This window comes from Poecilia reticulata, chromosome 18 (genome assembly GCF_904066995.2).
Source record: "Poecilia reticulata chromosome 18, P_reticulata-male-v2, whole genome shotgun sequence".
Lineage (NCBI taxonomy): Eukaryota > Metazoa > Chordata > Actinopteri > Cyprinodontiformes > Poeciliidae > Poecilia > Poecilia reticulata.
In genome coordinates, this window is record NC_088847.1 from 29617541 (window position 1) to 29623540 (window position 6000).

General features: G+C 37.1%; 1 pseudogene; it reads right to left on the reverse strand.

The window, feature by feature from the left end:
* Positions 1-1119: 1119 nt before the first annotated feature.
* Positions 1120-4623, reverse strand: LOC145548562 (uncharacterized; annotated as a pseudogene).
* Positions 4624-6000: the final 1377 nt, after the last annotated feature.

Sequence of the window (6000 nt, forward strand, 5' to 3'; positions counted from 1 at the left end):
TCTACAGTCTGGTTCTTTTCCTAAAATATGTTAGAAAGCAAACTTGCATTACTTTTTTCCCCAAAAGACAAATCAGATAACATTAAACATGATACCCATCTATATTTCATTTTGTACATAGTATACCACATGGAACATTACTTTTTATATACATATTTGTGCCAACACAGCAGTCACCATTAAGCTCCAAACAAATGACGCATTTGCAGTAAACTATGACATCATTTAGTATATTACCTTCAAACGTATTTAAGAAAGTAGACATGCACAACTGCTACATCCAAAAAAATAAAAATGTACAAACACTTCCAATACAATTGAAAACCTCACCCTTTTCTGCTGCATTTATGTTCTAATCAAAATAAGCATGATCTCTTGAGCATTTTTGGCCTAAAATATATGCTAAGATTTCCTCTTTATTTTAGAGATTCTACATCTACTCAAGCTAAAACTACATCTGAAACATTGTTACAATCCAAAGAAAGAACTTTTGCATTATCTTAGTTAATTGACATTTCAGTAATTCATTGAGGGGATTCTGATTAATTGCTTACAGTTTGTTACTATTTGTACAGATAATATGTCCCTGCAAAATATTTACATGTAACGTTTCAATGTTATGGATTGAAACATATCCAACATTATGCATAACACATTAAACAAATAAGTTATACTGTATTATTCCAAATAAATTAGATTTTATGACAATTAGAAAATATTTTTCTTAATACACACAAACCTGAAATGTTTGTTATAGACAAAGTCTGTGGAACATCAAAAGAAGTCAGCTGGGAGACAGCAGGTTTGTGAAAACATAAGTTAATAATTTGTTATTGTAGAATAAAAGTATTTTGCAAATTAAGGTTTAATGTATAATGAATATTGAGTTGTTTTAACTGAAAACATGTTATATTGAATCTTTGTTGACTTTGTGCAAAGTAAGTTTAATATTTTGCTTTGGTCTTATTTGGTTTTAGGTTGAGGCTAAAGCTAAAGTAGCCAAGATGTCTGTCTGCAATGTGCTGCCTTGTGAATCTCAGGAGATGTTGAACTGTCTTGGTCTGTCGGCGAGTCCTCCCAGCCAGTTGGTATGTATTGTGATGTTTATCGTTGTATTCTTTATAAAAGAAATACTAAGATGGTAAATGGTACTTCCAGTCTTCTGCAAATTACTTCATTGCCTTTGTGAACATCTGAAAGGTCTGATGGAGAGACAGTTTCCATGGCAACCAAGATATCAGGTGAAAAGCGGAAAGGATTCAGCAGAACATAACACTTTCTTAATGATACTGGAGTTCCATCAATCTGCAAAATAAAAATTTGAATTAAGATACCAGTAACATTTACAATTAGATCTTATAAATCGCTACAAGCCTCAAATACCTTGTGATGAACCACCTTTTTTTCAGTGAATCAGAAGAATCCAATTCCCCTGAGTGGTTCCTCTGTAAAGATAGAGCACATATGAGTTGTTTAAGATATTTAACAGTTAAAGAAACATCTTTCTTCTACTGCAAGGAAACTGCAAATATATCGATACCTTTCTGCCAGATCTCACAAGAGTCCACTCTGAAGATGGCAAAGATGGGACTCTTCTTTCCTCCCCTTTCACAACAATGCAAGGAACAAATCTTGGCTTGTAACCAGTAGCTGCCTGACTCTGTACCGGTGGCTTTGGAGTTGACATTTAGAGATATCAATAAGCAAACATCCACATGAGTTTCTGGAGAATGGGCATGCTGTGGTCATCGCTGAGGTGGATCTGCACACATTACAATGAGAGATAAAATTATCATTCCATAGAAATGCACAATTTTACCTTCCTATTTTGAAAATGACTATGTACTCACGCCATCAGGGCTCCACAGATTGAGACGCTTCAGAGGAAAGTAGTCAGCTACAGGAAAATAGGGGATACCTGAAAAGACCAGGACAAAATAAAAATAAAAAAATCATACATTCCGTTCACCAAACACAACATACAAAGACCTATAATACATTTTACCAAAGAGAAACGTATTAAATACCTACCAAGCTTTGCTGCCCTGCGATGAAATTCTTGCTGAAACAAGTTCTGCTTCTCTAGGGATTCAGTCAAGCGCAGGGGGAAGCCAGTACAAAAAACCTAAGAAAAACAACCCATTTAGACATTTATGCTTATATCACCGTTTCTCAATTCCACTCCTCAGTGACCATTGCTCTGCATTTTACATATGTCTAGCAGAAGGGAAATACCTAAAACATGCTAGACAGTGGTCTCTGCAAACTAAAATTAATGAACACTGCTTTACATTCATGCTGAAAACACAGTACATTGTCGTGAAATCTGGTATAAGCATGTGAGATCTGTCCAGGTACACGCAGAAAACGGATTAAAGGCCTGAGAGATAACAGTAAACTTTGTATGATGATTTAACAATGATTATGGTTTGTAACAGGTTAAAATAATCATACATATGCCAATGAAGGAATGTCTGTAATATGTAATCAAAAATATATGTTCTGTACCTTTAATCAACTGAGTGTTATAATGCATTGTGGAAAATAAGGGTTGAATAACTCGATCGCGGCATGTTAATCAATGATTATTAAAGATTAAGAATAAATGTGTGAAGAAGAAAGATCATGAAGTAAAATGTTGATTATGTTTTGTGAGGAGAATAAAAAATGAGTCACTGTATGCTGAGCGAGGGTGGGGCAGAATCAGAAACAGATGTGCAACGGGAAACAGAGGCAGCGCCTCAATGAGGTAAAGAGGCAGAAATGAGTCATCGGAGGCTTGGGACAGTGAAATGCAGTGAGCAGGCGCTGAGGTAATGCACTGAGGTAATGCAGCCCTGCCCAGTAGACCGCCCCGAGTTGAGAGCTTAAAAGCTGAAACACAAGGCAGAGACGGGGTTCTTCGTCCCCGGCGCAGAAGAGGAGCCAACAAGAGGAAGCAGGCTAAAGACCAGCGGAGGACTACACCCCGGGACCGAGGAAAAGCTCAAAGACTTCACGCCGCCAAGAAGGGACAAGTTCCACCGGCCACCAACCCTGGTTCCAGATCCGACCAACTCCTCTGCCTCTACCCAACGCTCTCAACCCTGCCGCAGCCGACTTGGAAAAGAGACGGAGGTCATCTGACAAAGATTCTGCACGTTATAAGGACAACGCACGGTTTTGCTCCGCTTCTCTTCAGAAAGGGGACTTTGCTCCGGCTGGACAAGGACTCTGACCAAGGGCGTCTAAAGATTACAGCTGCCGAGAACAAGAACCATCGGGTATGAGTTGACCTGCTTCCCCCAAAGCCTCGCTCAGTGAACTTAGTGACCCAGGTTAGGGTGGATGATTTATATTTGAATCTGTTATATAATTACTTATTTTATAACTTTTGGGAAATTAACCTGCCTGTTAAATGCCCCTGCTAAAGCTTGCTTAATAAAATCTTATACTAAAGTTTCAATGAGAATTGTGAACAGTGAGTTTAATTGTGTCAGTCTTAATCATTGCCAGTTCTCCTGATTACGGTAAAGTAAACATACATGATTCTAAAGATAGGGTGGCTTTGTGTTTTCCTCTGGTGAGTGTTAAAATAATGACCCTGGGACTTAAATCTAAGTCACTGAACTTAATCTAGCCGTTAACAAGTGCCGTTACATTAGGAGAGGAGCTACCGTTAACAGGAGTGGTTGTAGGGGTTAGGCAGCTGTGAGGGCTACTCAGCTGATTGCTTCTCAACTGTAAAGGGTCATAACTTCTGGATTGAAGGTAGTTAGAGCTGGACGAGTCCTTTCCGACCCCAGTTTAACTAGATAATCCTCCATAAACTATCATTAGGGTAAGACTCAAGTTTTGGGGATTTTCCGGACCTGTTAGACAGAGAACTGGGCAGTAGTGAGTCCGAAGAGTTGTGAGGAGTAGGCGGACTTACTATTGGGTAGTAACAAACAACATACTTTAGGCCAATGATACAAGACGGTCAAAGGTACTTTTCAAATTCCTCTCCCGCTTCCTCTGGATTAAGGGATGCAGTAAGATTATTTGAAGGAGCCGTCACACAGACAGCATCAGGCTGACGGAGAACAATAGCTTGGTAGGCCTCAATGCGCAAGTTAGCTGCAGACGCACCAGGAGTGCACATCACTCCAAAATCAATGCACCTCTCAGAAATCTTAACAATCCTGTCAACAAACAATCGCAGATGAGACGCGCCAATCAGCAGCACAAACTTCAAAACAGAGAAAAACATAGAAAGATGAGAAATATGCAAACACATTCTATTTGAAATTAATTCTAATTACACTTACTTTTCCATCAGAGCGCTCCTCCGGAATTACAAGCTTGTGACAATGATTGGTAAATGAACAGGAGGGCCTGTCTTTAACTCAATGTCGCCAGCCAGTTCCACTCCCTATTGAAGAACAAGCAAAAATAGAAATAAGCATTTAAAAAAAAGTTAAATATGTACTCCTAATATTTCATGTCATACAAATATAAAATCACATTTAAAAAATTTGATTAAAATAAAGACTGACGTGAAACAAAATCAATGAAGGTCTCTGGGATTCCTATTCGGACTCGAGCTGTTTCCATTCGTCGGAGAGCAGCCAGAGATCTTCGATAAGATTTTCCTCTAGGCATCTGCATTTAAACATTAAAGGATTCAGTGGCATACAGATTTATAGATGATTACAGCAATAATTGAAAAATGTATTAAAAACACTTTAAAAACTAAAATATGAAACATCACTTAACTAAATTTAAGATTTTTGATATTGCTTTTAGATATTAAAAATCATACCTTTCATAATTTACATTATTTAAAAAAGACAATCACTGAAAGGAATCCAGTAGAAAATGTACCCAAAAAACCAAAATACTGTCATTTTTACAAAATAAAAACTCAAACTGCAGCTTTCACAGATTAAAATTCAATCCCTTAAAAAATAATTAAATCCCCAAAACACCTGTCAAGTCTCAAATTTGAATGCAGAAACTACCATATTTCTCAAAAATATCACATATTATACTAATTACAAATATTTATTGCAGATATGCAACCCAACCTGAATGAAACACAAAATGGAGATGTAATCAGTAACAGGGTTTTTCCAGTTAAAAATGGAGCAAAGTGGATCATAGAAATGTGCAAATGCCCTAACTGAGTTGGTGCAGTAAATATTTCAAAAATAAAGCTGTACATTTAGCATATGATCCATATTGTTTTGGCAAAAAAGACTTGTCATACAACATTGGGGATTTACCCAACTTTAAATGAATTATTAATAACCATCTGCTGCTACAAACTTCATATTATACAACAACCCTTATGACAGTTTTCAAAACCCTGAATTCCAATAATGATATTTAATATTGACTCAGTGAAGATCCAAAAGCATTAAATACCTGTCTCCTTGATTCTCCCCATTTAAAGTGAGTTGTCCTATTTTAAGTAAATAACCTGGCAATGCCATTACCAACACAAACGAGCAAACCATGTTATTTCTATGTTCTTGGGCCGCCTAGTAAAGAATTATTTTAATTCTACTGGAGATTCATAATCTTGTGTCTCTGTAAAACACTAGATTCCCCCTACTTCAACAAACCCTATTCAGATGATTGCAATTCAGCAAAACCCCTTTAATCAGCTATTAATTAAAATCATGTGAGCTGAAGCAGGGCAAAATCTAAAACATGCAGGTCGGTGTGTCTTGTTGAACAAGGTTGGAAAACGTTGCATTAAACAAGTCTTTTAAAAAGAGAAAAAAATGGATCATATCCTAACTATATGCATATATATTCTTGAGAGATCGCATGTATTCTAGTAAATTCAGGGAATTAACTTACAGCTGTAATCCATTTAGCTAATTTTTAAACCGGAGAAATCCACTTCCTAAAGCCCATCTGAATTCCCCCACGTCATGCATACCACATGTCTACAACCCAGCAATAGGGAGGGAAAAAAAACAGCAATATGTAAGTCTACCGTAGCTCTACAGAGACTTTGCTTCACTTTCA